Source organism: Galeopterus variegatus, unplaced genomic scaffold, assembly GCF_000696425.1.
Source record: "Galeopterus variegatus unplaced genomic scaffold, G_variegatus-3.0.2 Scaffold568, whole genome shotgun sequence".
Lineage (NCBI taxonomy): Eukaryota > Metazoa > Chordata > Mammalia > Dermoptera > Cynocephalidae > Galeopterus > Galeopterus variegatus.
The window spans coordinates 548,217-565,835 of record NW_007726679.1 but is presented as its reverse complement, the minus strand read 5'-3'; the positions used below and the strand labels follow the sequence as shown (position 1 = coordinate 565,835).

At 36.2% G+C, this 17,619-nt stretch overlaps 1 pseudogene; it reads right to left on the bottom strand.

Annotated features, from left to right (window-relative positions):
- Positions 1 to 2,403: 2,403 nt before the first annotated feature.
- Positions 2,404 to 17,619, bottom strand: part of LOC103588405 — a 32,447-nt pseudogene continuing 17,231 nt past the window's right edge.

Genomic DNA, 17,619 nt, shown 5'->3' with positions numbered 1-17,619 from the left:
AAATTTACAAAGAGATCAATACCTTAAAAAAGAATGTAGCAGAAGTCATGGAACTGAAAGACTCACTCAATGAAATAAAAAAAACACAACCAAGAGCTTAAGCAACAGACTAGAACAAGCAGAAGAAAAAAATTTTGAACTTGAAGATAGTCTTTCGAAATAACCCAGGCAGACAAAAAAAAAAAAAAAAAAGGAATTTTAAAAAATGAAGAAAATGTAAAAGAGCTAGCAGACAACCTCAAGTGCACAAACATTTGAATCATGGATGTTCTGCAAGAGGAGGAGAAAGGAAAAGGCATGGAAAACCTATTCAACAAAATAATAATGAAAACTTCCCAGGCATAGGGAGAGACATGGACCTTCAGATCCAGCAGGCTCAAAGATCCCCAGCCAAATTCAACCCCCCCAAAATCCTTTCCAAGACACATTATAGTCAAACTGGCAAATCTCAAAGACAAAGAAAGAATCCTAAAAACAGCAAGAGAAAAGCATCAAGATGCCTATAAGGGATCCTCTATCAGACTAACAGCAGACTTCTCAACAAAGTCTATAGGCCAGAAAAAATGGGATGATACATTCAAAATACTAAAAGAAAAAAACTGCCAGCCAAGAATACTATACCCAACAAAGCTATCCTTCAGAAATAAGTGAGAAATATTTTCCAGACAAACAAAACCTGTAGGAGTTCACCACCACATGACTAGCTCTGCAAGAAATCCTCAAAGGAGTTCTGCATCTGGAATCTGAAAAATGATAAGCATTACCACAAATACATGAGAAAGAACAAAACCCACTGGTAGAACAAAAATGCAAATGAGAAAGAGAAAGAAACTAAATCTTACCACCACAAAACCCATAATAACAGTGAAACAAAAGCAGAGAAACTCTTAGTCTCTTTGGAAGACGATAGGGAAACAATCCATTTTTCTAAAACTAGTAAGTAAAAGAGAAGAGTCAATCATTTATCCTGTCTTTCCTATATGAATTGTTCCCTAGGGTAACCATAAATAGCTGAGGAGGGAACATTTCTGTCTATTGAAGTATTCCAGCTAGTAAATAGAGAGGGGGTAAAATAATTGGAATATGATATTTTGCAAATCCTATTTAAATAATGGATCTAGCAAATGATCATCAATGTCTGCTAACATCACAGAGAGACGATCAGACATATTGGGCCTCCTGCAGTAAGAACATATACCTCTAAAGCCAAATCTAACCTTAGTGAGACCAAGACTCAAGATCCAGCAACCAATCACCAGGAAATACAGGGGATGGTGGAACATGTTAAATGACACTACTGGGCTGGGATGGAGCCAGCAAATCCAGACCTTGGGAAAATTTATGGGGTAAAGGGGAAAAAACTAGATGAAGGGAGAACCCATAGATTAAAAGAAACTTAAGAGACAGATGACATAGAACTTGTTTGGATCCTGACATAAACAAATCGATTGTAAGAAAGATAGAGGGAGGGGGAGAGAATTGGAGAAATTTAAACATGTTTAATGTTTGATTATATTAATGAATTATGGATTTTTAAAATGTGATTATATACTGAAGTTATGTCTTTTATAAAAGAATTCTTATCTTTTAGGGACATATACTGAAATATATACAGATGAATGCTATGATACTGGGATTTACTCAAAATAATCCGTGGGGAAGGCAGAAAGTGGGCCAGGGGTACAAATAAGGTAAGATTGGCCATGAGTTGTTGATTACTGTAGCCTGATTTATTTTACATGTATTAAATTTTTCATTGTAAAAAGTTAAAACAAAACAAAACAAAACAATAAAACTCAAAGCAATCTAACTATTTTTCTACCAGAGATCAAAAAAAGTTTTCTTTTTCCTATCTAAACATAATTCTTAGCATTGAAGTAAATCTGAACTCACGTGATATACTTTGTCAAACTTTTCAAAAAAATTTTAAGCCCTGCTTTAGAGAGAAATTCTCATTTTATACACACATATTTACATATTTTTGAGGTTAATAGGCCTGTAATGGGACCATGATATTACTACTAATATGAAAATAAAAAGCCATTCATTATATAAAGTGTTCCTGAATGGTGCAATATGAAATGGGTTCACGGAATGTATGTACGTATATGAAACACTAAGAATTCAGAACTTAAGTTCACTTTAAGAAAACTCATCCTATTCTTCTCTTTGGAGCATAGGTTGCAAAACTGTGGTGTATAACGAAAATATTGTGTATAAAAAGCCCCAAACTAAGTATTACCCTAAATTGGCAATAACTGCATCTTAAATTAAGAACTAAACCCAACTAGATCTTTATTGTGGCTATACAACTTTTTGTTTGTGTCCTGTAAGTTTTTACTGAGGTTGTTACCATCTTATCTCTTACCCCTTACCCCACCACAAAAACAAAAACACAAATACCACTTCTTTAGCTTCCTTCTTCATGACTGTCTTTGGCAATACTTCCAAATCCTGAAAGCAAAAGAACCAGCTGAAGTAAATGAGGAGGATGAGAACACTACATGTAATGCATGAAAACCTATCTAACAGTATGTGCCGAGATAAAAAATACTAGAAGGAAGGCTGAGTGAGCAGCAGTCTATCCTCAAGAGAAACAGAGAAAAAAGTAGGGAGGCTGTTATTCCTCTGGCCCTTCTTCCACATTATCTCCCAGTTAGAGAGTGTGGGATCACATTTCAGACTCTGAAGAGGTAACGACTTTGGAGGAGGAGCTAGAGAACTGAATAAATGATAAAGAAGTACAGTAGTAGCTTTAGTGTCAATGAGTTTCTTTGCTCTGGCACTGGCATTATCAATACAATCTTTGTTGGTGTCAGCCTTTTCTGTGATTCATTCCGCTTGTCGATTTTGAGCTTCGATCTCATTGCCTATGTTCAAGGCCATGTTTTTTAGATTTCCCCAGATACTGCCCACTTGAGTCAGGTTCTCTTCTATTTCATCTTCTCTGTTATCATTAGTTATATGTTTAATGTGTCCACTGCTGTCTGTTCCGATGGTTGGTTGGTGAGTCTGACCATTTGTCACCCAGCCTGGCTGCTTAGATATTACATTGCTAGGTGAATTGTCTCTGCCATCTCCCCATGTTGTCTTTTAAGCCTTAATAGACTCGAAGTTCTTCACCAAGTTACATGGGTAGACACAAAGGCCACAGCACTTGTTGAGTTCTGTTGAAGTCTTCTCTGCCTCTCTCATGTCTTTATTTGGTCCATGTCTTCTTCTATGTAGTTTAGTAGTTCCCCTTGTTTATCCAGCGTAGTGATAGTCTTGATTCCTGCATCCTGAGACTCGATGGCTAAACCAGGGATTTTCCTTGTACTTTCTAGAGACTCATCAGTAACCTGGTGAGCCCTGAGCTGAATTTCTTCTGATGACAGATTAATCCATGATGAATCAAAACTCTATCAGGTACAGAAACAGAAATGTGGATATTCAAGCGGTTCTGGCCACTCCTCTCCGGCCATGGCAGGTCCATGATTTTTTAAATATATAAATAAAAAGGCTGAACAGAATGAGCTGAAGTATCTTTCAGCCAAGAATTTGCCTCTTTGATTTGTCAGAATTCAACACCATGGGGTTGGACATCTATAGTCACTCTTGGGGCCTTAGACTCTCTCAGAATTATTCCTTAGGGCAGCTTTTCAATGTCACTCATGTTTGTAGTATTTCTGTCATTACATATTAACAGTGTCAAATAGTTATTTTCTTAAAGATTTCTTGGCCAGGAATATTAAAAGGGTCTTTGTTAAATGGATATATTAAAAGAGCCTAGTGCAAAAAAAGAGAACTGTAGCCGTTATAAAGATAAATTAAAAAAATAGAGATAGTTTTCTAAATTCCTATCAACTTTCATACTTTACTTCCCTTTCTGAGGCCTGGAAAGGTAATCAGTGATAAACAGACAAGGCCCCTCTCTCAGAGTCTTACGATAAATTTTTGCTTATCAGAGGCCTAGAAACCCTGTCATTCTGGTCTTATAACCCCAAATTTGTATAGCACATATAAATATCACTTTCAAGATACATGGAGTCATGTTGTACCATTTGCTTGTGCCCCAAACACTTAGATGTAGCATTCCCTCACCTTGTTTAGTATTTTGACTCTGTTCTGTGGAGCCCATGACCCTGAGATGTATTGAGCAACTAGAAAATTTCATGCCTCTTAACTTTGTCTATGGAATACTCAAAATAGCTTTCTGCTGTTCATGTGTTCTAGCCATGATAACTCCCCCAACATACTACTGAATCTCTGGCAGGGCTTTAAAATTACCCTTGGAAACTAAGATATAGAATTTTATTATCTAGTTTGAGGAGTTTACTGAGCTGGAAATGAGTATTCCAGAATATGACAGGGTTTTGGTGCGAATGGGATTGTTCTTCTTTGTACCCTCTTTCTTGCTGCTATAATTGTCCACAGAAACAAATAATCTCTGGCATGTTGGCATGGGGAGTTCACTTTCAGAATTCCACCACCATCTAGTAGAAAGGTGAGAGGATCAATCAATCTGTAAATATTCATGCATTCATTCATTCAATAACATTTACTGATAATCCAATAAAAATGAAAGTTTTATAGGTTCTGGCCTGAGATGTTCATAGTTTTGTTGGGGAAATATAACCAATAGGATATATATAGATATATAAGAGGTTATTGATTTTATATAGGATTATATTGGGATTATGAAGGCTAAGAAGTTGCACAATATGCCATTTACAACTGGAGAATCAGCAAAGCCAGTGGTGTAATCCAGTCTGAGTCCAAAGCCATGAGAACCAGCAGAACCCTTGGGAGCCGCTGTTGTAAGTCCCGGAGTTCAAAGACCCAAGAATCTGGAGTTCTGATGTTGGAAGGCAGGAGAAGAGAGAAGAGATTTGCCCTTCTTCCATCTTTTTGTTTATCTGGGCCCTCAAGGGATGGGATGATGCTCACTCGCATTGGTGAGGGCAGATCATGTTTACTCAGTCCACTGATTCAAATGCTAATCTCTTCCTGAAACACCCTCACAGTCATAATGTTTCACCCAGAAATAATGTTTGACCAGCTATCTGGACATCCCTTTGCCCACTCACCTTGATACATAAAAATTAACCATCACAGTCCTATAAATAAAATTGCTACAATATAGTTTTGAACAAGATGCTACGGTAGTGCAGAGTAGGGAGTGACACATTTTCTGTGTGTGTGTGTGTGTGTGTGTTATCAGGGAAAGCTTGCTAGATTATATGATTTTTAAGCTAAATTGTGAAGCATGACTAGGCCTTAGGCAAGGTGGGAGAGAATTCCTGGCAGAGGAAATGGCTTTTGCTAAGGAGCAGTAGCTTGGTGGAGCAGTGGTGCATTTGACCTAGTTGATATAGTTGGATCATAGGGTTCAATGGAGAGACCTGTGGGACACACAGCTGGAAAGGCAGGCTGAAGTTGGGCCATTAGTTCTTCGTGTATCACTCTAAGGGGTTTTCCTTTAAAGAGTTTTAATTAGAAAATGACAGAATTAAATTTGAATTTTTAGCAAAGAACTGTCAACACAGAAAGGGATAAATCTCAGTGGGCTAATTTTGAAGCAGAATGAATAGTCAAAAGGCTATCGCAATAATCCAGGTGAGAACTGATGAGGTTCTTAATTAAGATCGTGAGAGTGAAGATTAAGAAATAGAGAAAGATTTGAGAGATTTTGGTGAGCCAGAGTTGGTGGGACTTAGTGATTGACTGCGTAAGGAAAAGGAAGGTGTGGCTCCCTGGTTTCTTGTTTATGTCATCAGATTGTGCCATTTACCTAGGTAGAGAAGCCTATTTACTTATAGAGGACCTACCATGTGCTGGGCATGCTGAGAGATACAATGAGGTTTAAAATATAGCCCCTGCTTATTTACAATATATACTTCTTTATAATAATATATATTGGACAAATGGAATACGGTGTATGGGGCATGTTAGATGAAGGAAAATGTATGGTCATGCAAAGGCACATACATGGGAATGAATATGGTGGGTTCTCAATACTGTGCAACCTAGTGGACTGGAGCAAAGACTTCACCCTCTCCATTCGTCATCACATCACCTCTTTTCTTTAGTTGAAATCTAACCCTCCACAGACATCACTACTTCTCATGGCCTTCATTTGAGTTTGCTCTTTCATCCACTACCCACCCTCTACCACCTGCACTCACTATTCAAGGAGTACTGAACACTGAGTCCACCCATTGATCTTGTAGCAACATCAATCAACACAATTTCTCTTTTAGAGTTCACACTACTCTTCTATACAACCCTTTTCATACCATTTGACATTGTCTATGGACCTCTAGGAGACTCTTTCATCTTCCTTGATAACATCTGTTGCAAGGTTTTTATGTATGTATAGCATAAGCCAACATTATGCTAAAGAGAATACTACTAGAAGCATTATCATTAAAGGAAAAAAATGAAAGATAAATGATAGACTAGAACCAAAACTTGCAACACATAGACAAAGGCCTAATTTCTGAATATGTAGAGCCCTTTCAAGTCAATAAGAAATAGACAGAAAGTAGAAAAATGGGCCAAGGATACAAGTAGTAAATTTACAGGAGAGAAAACAACAACAAAGAAATACAATGACTATTAAAATATTTATTAATGTTAATTGAGCTCAGATAATTTAAAAATGGAAATCAAAACATGATATAAGTTTTTACCTAACAGTACGGTAAAGATTAAAAAGTTTGCTCACAGCTATAGTTGGTAAAAGTGAAAGTAAAATAGATATTTCTCCCCATTATCAGTGGGATTGTAAAACAGGGTAAATTTTTTGGAGAGTGATTTGTCATTATATAACAAAACAGGGGTTTGTTTTAACAAGTATTTGGAGTAAGGTGTTCTATGTAATTCATTATAGCAATATTTGCAATTACAATTTGGAAACAATCTAAATGTCCATTAATAAGGAATTGTATAAATTAGGGTAAATAAATTGACTTAAATATTATTCTGCACATTGATAATGCGTCACATGTGTGCAGTGACTTAGCATGATCCCAAATAATTATTGCTGCCACTTTGCTTTTGATATCAATTTTTATAGATTGAACACATTGAATATTTTGTTCCTGATTGCAGTCTGTCTGATTCATGGAGTGTTGCTCAAAAGATGATAGAAAAGAAGGGGATAGAATTACACCTCTATTTGAAGACATTATGACTCATAACTGTCATTCCCTGGTGGATTCAAGTTCTCCAGAATGCTTTTTCTTCTCAGGAGTTCCCACAGGCCACTCAGTTAATGAAACAATTTCTTTGTCCACGAACAGAACATATAAATTATAATGTAATTATCAGTGTTTCCTGCTGTGAGATCAAAAATTATAGAGTTACTGACTGATACAGGCATCACATTGATCTGTAAGTAAGACACTCACATTGGAACTATATAGCATAGGAAAGAAAGCCAAGGGTTTTTAGTGTCGTGTCTGGGTTCAAATTCTTGCTCTGCCATTTAATAATTGTGTGACCTTGAACAAATTATTTATCTGCTCTGAGCTTCAGTTTTCTTATTTATAAATACAAATAATGTAGCTAATTTTTTGGTTGTTCAGATGATAACATGATATAATGTGTTAATCACCTTGCATGGAACTAGCATAAAATAGGTCCTCAGGAAATGGGAACTCTTCCTGATACTCCTGACTGACTCGTGGGGTAGAGTATGTACTATCTTCACCATATTAGATGAGTGACCCATCTGATGTTCTCTACACTGATATGGTGGAACGCACCCTTAAAATTAGTGGCTCAGTATTTGCAAACATTTTGTATTACTGGTCACCATATTTATAGAATTACCTAGGAATAATATCAACATTAAATATCCTTGAAGATCACTGATTATTACAGTCAACTTTGGTAAATATGGTAGGCGAAATAATGGCCTTCAAACATGTCCATGTCCTAATCCCCAGAACCTGTGAATATGTTATCTGATGTGGCAAAAGAGACTTTGCCGATGTGATTAGTTTAAGGATTTTAAGATGAAGAGATTATCTAGGATTATCTAAGATTACCTGGATTATCTAGGAGGGCCCAGTGTAATCACAAGCATCCTTATAAGAGGGAGGCAGGAGGTTTAGAGTCAGAGAAGGGGATGTGATGATGGAAACACAGGGAGAAAAGGCAACGTGATGGCAGAAACAGAGGTTGGAGTGATGCGGGGCAAGTGAGGGAATGCAGACAGCCTCTAGAAGCTGGAAAAGGCAAGCAAAGAGATTCTCCCCCTGGAAGCTTCAGGAGGAACGCAACTCTGCCAATCCATTTTAGACCTTGACCTTCAGAACCTTAGGATTTGTGTCGTTTTAAGCCCTTAAGGTTGTGATAATATGTTACAACAGCCACAGGAATCTTGTACAATGGGTGTTTCACTCTTGAGATAATAAGGAATTGTGAGAAAACCGAGATCAGAGATAGATGGAGTTTAAACATTACATTACAGTGAAATATTTAGTTCACAGTGGTATGATTGCAGAAAGTACCATGATCATGTCATTTTTAGACAATAAGAGACATTATCATTTACTTTTCCAAGAGTGCATTTAACATATTTTAGATTTCTTGTGCCTTTGGGATGATGTATGAGCATTCCTGTATTCAGGTCTTTTCCATGACCTTGGTAATTTAGTTTTATGGAGAGCTTATTGCACTGTTTCTCATTGTCTTAGTCTGTTCAGGCTGCTATACCAAAAATACCATATACTCGGTAATTTATAAACAACAGAAATGTACTGCTCACAGCTTTAGAGGCTGGGAAGTTCAAGATCAAGGTACCAGCAGATTTGGTGTCTGGTGAGAACTTGCTCTCTGCTTCAAAAATGGTGCATTCTTGATGCATCCTTACATGGTGGAAGGGTGAAGCAGATTCCCTCAAACCTGATTTATAAGGGCACTAATCCCATTAGCAAGAATGTACCATGCATACCAAATAAACAGGTGCTCATCTCACATTTTCCATTTTGCATATCAGATACGTGCACTTTTGACCAGCTCTGCCTTAGAGCAGTGCTTCCCAAGGGCTGGTCTACAATCCAGCTATGGTTCACGATAAAACTTTCACCATCCAAGACAAAATGATAAATAATTTTCCCCATCCAAGGCAAGATGAGTGCTATGATCTGAGTGTGTGTGTACCCCTGAATTTCAGATGTTAAAACCTAAATCATCAATGCAATAGTATTAAAAGGTGGGGGCCTCTGGAAGGTGATTAGCAAGTGCTGTAAAATTATGATAATATAAAGCATTATCACTATAAATGGGTTGATTGGACTTTTTAAATGTTTCCCTCTTTACTTGAAATGGTTAATAAAAATAAAATTGGCCAGTATTTGGAGAACGGATGGATTCTTATCACATTGATTGTGTTAGTGATGGATGATTAGTGATTATACTATGAATCCTGGGCTGTATAAACAATGAAACAAATATTGTCAGATTTATTTTTAACAGATCTTATGAAGGTCAATAACCACACACTTTGATTTCCTGACTAGTGTGGGACTTCAATTTGTTTCAAAAATATCAGCTTTATTTTGTTCTGGTATGTGAAGTCTATGGCCAGGATATGTGTGACATTTTCTTTGATTTTTTTTTTTTCATTTTTGGCTTTTGAATAAACACTTGTCAGTGTATATTTTTAACTTTATAGCATCATTTTTTCATGATGTTCTAATTAAATTTTTTTAAATTTTTTCTGCCACATATTTATGTTCATTTTCATTGACCTACTTTCAGGAGAAGATATAACTAGGAGTTCCTAGTGATTTCTTCTTCCTGTTCTTGCCAATAATTTCTAGTCATTGATCTTGCCAGTGTTTCCTAATTTATTAATCAGTTGAACATATTTTTTGGAGCAGCTGTGTGCCTGGTACTGTGCTAGGCCTTGATGACATCGCAGTTAACAAGACAGATGTAGTCCCATTAAATCTCCAGTTGCCTTTACAGTCAGATTGGCACACATGACTACCATTAGATACTGTGCTGTTGTGATCTTTTTATTTATCCATCAAATATTTATTAAGCACCTACTATGTGTCAGGCACAGTTCACAGTCCTAGTGAACAAGATAGATTAAGTGTCTGTGCTCAAGTTCTGAGCTTTTACATTTCTGGGTATATTGGGGTGGGAGGAATAGGGGTCAGTGAGGCTGGAGATAGGGAACAGGCATATAAACCAAGAGAGAAACAAGGAAATATCAGGAAATGAATGAAAATACTGTCACTTTTGCCCTAGGCGCTCTAGAAAGCAGAGAGCCTGAGGTAAACGCTTGTGTGATAATGCTTTATTGGGAGTACCATACCAGGGAAGCAAGAGTGAGGGAAAAAGGAGAAAGATCCTTAGGAGGAGGGAGAGCCAATTCAAAGAGGTGCATTGTCAAACTGGCCACAGGCTTTGCAACAAATATAGTTGAATGCAGTGTTGCGGGATGTTTCTGGAGAGGCTGTATGAAGTTACTGCCTCTCAGAACAGCATATGCAAGGTGGGGAGGTAAGGCTGAGCAAATGGCTTGCTGTTTCCTTGCCATCTCTAGTCTCTTCCACAGGGTGCTGGCTGCCCAGCAAGTCCCTCCAGGTAGCCTCTGGCAAAGAGTCTGGGCCAGCCAGTAGGCAGGTGTTGTGGTCTCTCCTTGTTAGTTGGCACCAACTGTGGGGCTTGTTGGCATCTGAAGGCTGCAGTGGTGACAGTGGTCAGGGGTTTAGGACTGGAGGAACTGTAATGAGTGGTCACTGGGACATCCTGGCAGGGAAGCAAGATTATGGCTGAGGGCCCAGAGCGGCAAGTGACAGAGGTAGGTGGGCCCCATGGGTCTGTGGTGGGGCACAAACTGGATCCAATATAATTAAGTTAAACAGGGAATGAATGAGTGGCTGGTCAAGGAGGGCCTCTCCAAGGAGGTGGTATTTAAGCCAAGACCTCAAGGACAAGCTGAAGAAATAGGAAACAGCTAGTGCAAGAAACACCAGATAGAATAAATGCAGTGTTTGGGGAGGAAAAAGAAGGAAAGTATGGCTAAATATGTAATGGAGAGTGGAGGGGGCTGAGCTCTGAGAAACAGGTAGGGAGACGCCAAGTCCTATGAGGCTGGTAGGTCAGCTCAAAGAGTTTAGATTTTATTGTAAGTATAATGGAAAGACTTTGGAGAACTTTAAGCAATGGAAATAAGCTAGCTGATTTGTGTTTCAGAAAGATCTCGTTGGCTCCTCTGGGGAGAATGGATGCAGGAATGGAAGCAGGGAGACCGAGACCAGTGAGAAAATATTTGAGAGCATCATTACTCTAAAATAAGAAAGAGAGCAGTGAGAAAATGAGGGCACTTTAGCATCAATTTGCTAAATGAGAAAGTGAGGATATTTTAGCATCAATTTGCTATATCCATAGTTGAATTTTAGCTTAATGTGTTTGATATACTTATTTAAATGAGCAATGATGTTGATGCTTGTCCCTCGAAGTTTCAGGTTCAGTGTATTAGTAGTTTCAGATTACTTGCTAAAAATCCTAAGCTCCTCCAAGGTGATCCATTTTTGATGCAGCTGGTCTTTTGCTACTATACTAGCATTGCTACTATAATTTTCGGTTCATAAATCTGGCCAAGTTCCTTTCTCTTTGACAATCAACAAAACTCAGTGTGGAACATAATTTTGTGATTGGCACCCAAATCTTAAAGCAAGGCAGAAAACCAGGTTTTGACATATTGTTTTATTTTATTTTCCACACAATTGACTGCCCTGACAATGAGTTGAAAACCTTCTTGTAGATTGCTGAGCAGAGTTTTGGAAGCTAAAGTTTGGTGGTGAATGATGCAGAATATTTCAAAAACGGGAATATTTCTCCATTGATTCTCTGTATGCATCTTGATTATGAATTCAGAACTACTGTTTATTTGCCTCATGGAAACTCTATTAATCAGGGTTCTAAATTATAATACACAAAATTGAATTGGTTACCTTAATCAAAACAAGATAAAATAAGTATTAGAATGACAGACAATCAACAGAAGGTGGAGGAACAGGCTTGGAAAATGGGCAGAATCCAACAGGCAACAGAGGCTTATAACTATTTTTTTTTTTGTCTTTGGGTCATTAGCTCCAGATGGAAAGTCCAGATAGAGCCCCCAATGGGCTGAATCTTGCTCCTGTGCTCTCAGGGAAGGGTCTGCCCCCTTGACTTCCAAGGAGAGAGTGAGTAGTATCCATCACCAATACTGCATTCAATGGGAAATTCTCCCTAAATTAAAGGGGGTCTGGATATTACATAATTTAAAAAAGAAGAAAAAGAAAGAAAGGAAAGAGAAAAGTATTAACTACAGAGACTGGTAGGTCAGCTCAAAGAGTTTAGATTCCCAGCACCTAGGTTAGTGCTTGAATTTAATTGATAGCACATAATATTTCTTAAGAAAATGAATGAATTTTGTTATAAACCCAAAGACAGTTGCTATTGTGGTGGTTTCTCTGTCTTGGTAAAATAAGCTGTTTTTTTTTTTTTTTTTTTTTTTTTTTTTTTTTTAAAAAAAAAAAAAAAAAAAGTTTTTTTTACCAAAAAAGAAAACCCCCCAAAAAACCAACTGTTTTTGGGTTTAAAAAAAAATTTTTTTTTTTTTTTTTTTAAAAAAAAAAAAAAAAAAAGTTTTTTTTACCAAAAAAGAAAACCCCCCAAAAAACCAACTGTTTTTGGGTTTAAAAAAAAATTTTTTTTTTTTTTTTTTTTTTTTTTTTTTTTAGCTATAAAGCACAAATCTAAGTACAATTTTGTTCACCACATATAACAGCTGAAAAGAGCTATGATCTTTAATAAAACTTAAATTTGATAACTTTAGCCATCACATAGCTATCTTGGAACTTTTCTTAAAAATTTTCTCTCCATCTGAGGTTTCTGGGAATACCCAAAGGTAAAAATTGTCAAGAATTTTCCAGTAATGGTCATTCTTTATTATTCTTATGATTCAAAAGGGTATTTCACACAAGAAGTTCACAACTTTTGTGGCTATGTGTTGATATGTTTTAAAGAGCTCTGTCAACTGGCATGGCACAGAAATCACATTTCGAAGAGTAAAAATTCCCAAATCTATTTTAAAAAAGTCATCCGTGGTATTTTGAATAAAATGGTATTTAAATTAATAATATCACATAATGACATTTCAAAGCACTTTTAGACAGACACCACACTAATGAGATCCTTTACAAGTGTGCACACCCTAACTTGATGAAAGCTTGGTCAGATTTTCTTTCTTTTGGTTGCCACCTTTAGCCATCTGAAATGGGTGTGTGTGTATGTGTGTTTTTTTGAAGAGGAATGTGGGGAAATATTGTAGAATTGCTTATAGTAATTTCATATTTTGGACTAGGTTAATGGCAGTTGTTGAAGTGAGGTCATTCTAGGTATCTAGTCAAGACTGTTCCCTGTAAGCTAAATTTTTGTTTACTTTCTGTACATCTACTTTAGTGGCCTACTGTCCACCAGCTGAAATGCTGCCTGAGGGCAGACTATAAATCCTCTGATTTATACAGTCCAGAGATGGAATAAACTTTAATTCAATGAAATGAAGGATATTACAGAAATAAGTATTGGAGAGCTTGAAATTCCTTTTTGGGTATTGCATTGCAGTAAGAAAAGAATCAGCTTTGATTTTCATATACTCATATTAAAATATGAAACTCTTATTTTTATCAAATGCAGAGTAAATAATATCCCTAATGGTACCATACCTGTGTGAATGAGTGTCAGGTGAGGTGATGTCATGTATACTGAATTAATTGTTTCTCACTTTATTATCTCCAAATTCTTTCTCACTTTATTATCTCTATCTCCCTTAGCAAAGTAAATTTACTTTCTGGCATTTTTAGTGTAAAAACAAAAGATACTCACAAATTTAAAATTATATTTTAATAATGTGATTTTTCAAATTAAATCAGCCTCTGTCCTTCGGGCATTGATATATAACACTCATGGTCATCTGCTTTTTCCCTTTGAGAATTGAGTGGTGTAGATAGTTGTATTGATTACTTCTAAGGTCTCTTCCAGTTCTTTTAGTTTATGATTCTATTTATATGTACATCTTTTCTCTGGAATTTTATGACTTGTAGTATTAGAATGTTTGGTTGGGGAAGTTCTTTTTTGTAATTGCTAGTTTATGGATTTCTTTATATTGATGTCAGTAAGTAGGCAATAACAGGGATAGAATACGTTTTCAACTTAATCTCATTATTTTTATAATAAATGGCATTTCCAGGAAATGTCTCTAGTTCTTTTAAAAATTACCATGTAACTCCTAGTGTCTATACTTATAATTAAAATAATCCTAGAATTCTTAGACTGAAGCTGATAATTACTTTTTCAAAAGATATTAGGAAAGAAAAAATCTGGTTGATAGATATTAGAAGGTATCATCTTGGATGTGAAGTTTAGATGATAGGGAAACTATATAATTTTGTAAAATTATTATTAAGAATCATAATTCAGATAAAGAATTAAATTATGTATATTCATATCTAAGCTATTTTGTAGCTTTTATGATGGAAATCTGTCACTCTGACCATCAGTTTTTTCATTCAGTCACTTGTTTTCTCTTCTATCAATTTTTTTTCTTAATGTATTATCTAAAGTAAAATATGCCAAATGAATTTCTCACAGAAGAATAACTCTTTTGAGAGATCATAAGTCTTTCAACCATATCTATCTAGAATGATTATTAGATCAGTTGAAATGTCTATAAGCTTACCTTGATGGGTTACAATTTGTCAGTTCTATACACATGAAACTTGTTTGAATAAAGGAAATTTTTTTTCTAAGAAATCTTTAATTTAAACTAGGTCTCATAGTCACTGATTCTCTTTGCTGCATGTTTCAGATTCTCTGCCTTCCAAACATCATATGATTCTACTAGGAGTCCCTGGAGATTGGGTAGGCCAGGTGACTAGTCCTGGTCAGTAAGTTGTAAGTGGAAATAATGGTGTCACTTCTGGGATGGTTTCCAGCTCAAGACATGTCAGAGCTTTCTTTCCTTCTGCCAGTGTGACTGGTGGGGATGGTGGCTTCTCCATTAGTTTGGGTACTAGAGTGAAGAGATATGGTGTATCCAGTCAACCTGAAATAGACATGTAGGTGGAGAGAGAAATAAGTTTTAGTTGTTATAAACCAAGGATTGGCAAACTATAGCACATGGATGAAATCTGGCCTGCAGCCTGTTTTTGTTAATAAAGTTTTAAAGAAACAGAGCCATGCCCATTTATTTGCTTATTGTCTATGGTTTGCTTTTGAGCTACAATACTAGAATTGAGTAGTTGGAACAAAACCTGTATGGCCAGCAAAATTGAAAATATTTATTATCTGGCCCTTTAAAGGAAAAGTTTGCCTACTCCTGTGCCAGTGATGGACTGATGTTTTTTTCTGATGGGTCAGTACTGTAAAGATTCATACGTAGAACTGTTATATCAGGGTGCTGTTTTTCTCACACTATCTTATTTAAGCCCAAATATTGAGGCTTTGTTCCCAATAGCCTCTTGTGTCCAAACAAAGAATAAGCACAAAGAAGGCAACAGAAATCTTTGATTCTGAGGAGCATTTGCCTTTATGGTATGTGATGCTGTTGTGTGATTGAGGTTGCTGGATGAAATATCAGATTACATAGCATGAAATATAAATTTGTTATTGTTCTTGTCCCCAAGTGAACAGAATTTTAGATGTTTTATTTGAGGAATATCATTATTCTTTTAAAAATAAGATGTAGGTTTTGCCAAAGGGGTTGGAAAACAGAAGGTCCAAGATGTCCTAACTAAATCTTGAAGCAATGATGACTTTGGTCATTATTACCTATCTACTCACCTCCCTGAGATGCTTCAGCATTGACATAAGCTCTTTAACAAATAAATATGATGAGCAGTTCTAGTTTTTAGATTTTTATCTTTGAGAAAAGAAGAAACTGAAAATGACTCAAAAAGGCAACTTTTCCTTGCTTTATGACTTGGACCAAAGAGGAGTGGGTGGGTGGTTCAGGGTGATATCAACACAGGCTTGTGAGTGTGATAAAGTATTGGTCCTAGCTCATCCTAAGCTCCTGGTCATTATTACCTTTTGTCTGGACTATTTCAATAGCTCCTAGATGGTGCCCCAGATTCCCTTATCCATAGTCAAACTTAGTGCTTCCTACTTTCTGAAACATATCTCTAAGATTTGAGCAACATGTGACATTTTTCCCTCACAAATTGGCATCTATAGACCCCATTATATAGCCTCACTTCAATTTCAAACACGTCTTTCACTACCCTCATTCACTCACCCTGTGCTACAAACAGAAACTCAGCCTTCCCCTCACAATTTTTCCCTCACAAATTGGCATCTATAGACCCCATTATATAGCCTCACTTCAATTTCAAACACATCTTTCACTACCCTCATTCACTCACCCTGTGCTACAAACAGAAACTCAGCCTTCCCCTCACACATCCCATGTTTTCCTTCTTTGGGCTTTAGCTTATGCTCCTGCCTCAGGAAAGGCAAGAAAGCTCCATTCTCAAGTCTTTGTTTCTCTGATGCACAGATTGGTTGTAACTTCTTCCCTGAACTTCTCCCGTATTTCTCCCTCCTGTAAACTTCTGCAATGATTTGTGTATGTATCTCTTTGCTTTTGAAAAGCAAAAAAGAAAGCTTTGCTTTTGTTCTTTGCTTTGCTTATATGCATGCTTTATTTCCTTAACTATCCCACAAACTCATGAGGACAGAATTCTTTTTTTTATAATTCTCTCAGCATCTAATACAGCATCTTGCAAGTAATAATAAATACTTGTTGAATGAATGAATGAATGAACAACTCAACTGCCCTTTTTGGTGTTGGTAATGTCAAAGATGGAAAGAGGGATAAAGAGATGGCACGCATGAGTCATTCTGTGGCCTGGTTCTTTGTCTGCCTTTCAGGCGATAGAACCTGAGGTAAGGGCCTTGCTCTGAGTAGGTGCTTAATCTTATTTGAACGGCCACTTTGTATTCTTTCACTTATTAAATTTGTCTGAATCTATATCTCCTGTCTCCCCACAGTCATAAAAATGTTTATTTGATAAAGAAAGAAATTATAAGGGAATATAGAAACTAGTAGTGAAGGTTTTAAATGATATAAAGCAATGATTAAACAGATTAAAACTATGAGTGGTCTTATATTTGATCATGCAAAATTTGACATGCCTAAACTATAATACAATTTCTTATTGGCAGTCCAGATTATGTTTATTGGATGAAGTCTAAGTAGGCAAGTAAAGAGATTTATATGAAAATTAACTCACATAGTATCTGAGATGATGTTTTTATAAAAAGTAGCATTATTATGATTTGAAGTATAACATTTCCATAAAATTAGAGTTGTAATAAATACTTTCAGATATAGGTTCAACACACCATGCTGTTACAAGTGAAAATCACTTATTTTAGAACTACTTAGCTCATTCAAATGTGTCATTATTAAAGTTCCTTAGTACACAAATATCAAAAGGAAAAAAATATGCAGTAAAAAAATGCTCATTTTATTCTTCTTTTAATCCTCAATCTTAATTATATCATTGCTTTCATTTAATCAATAATAATAACAACATAATTAAATTAAATGATATATTACGT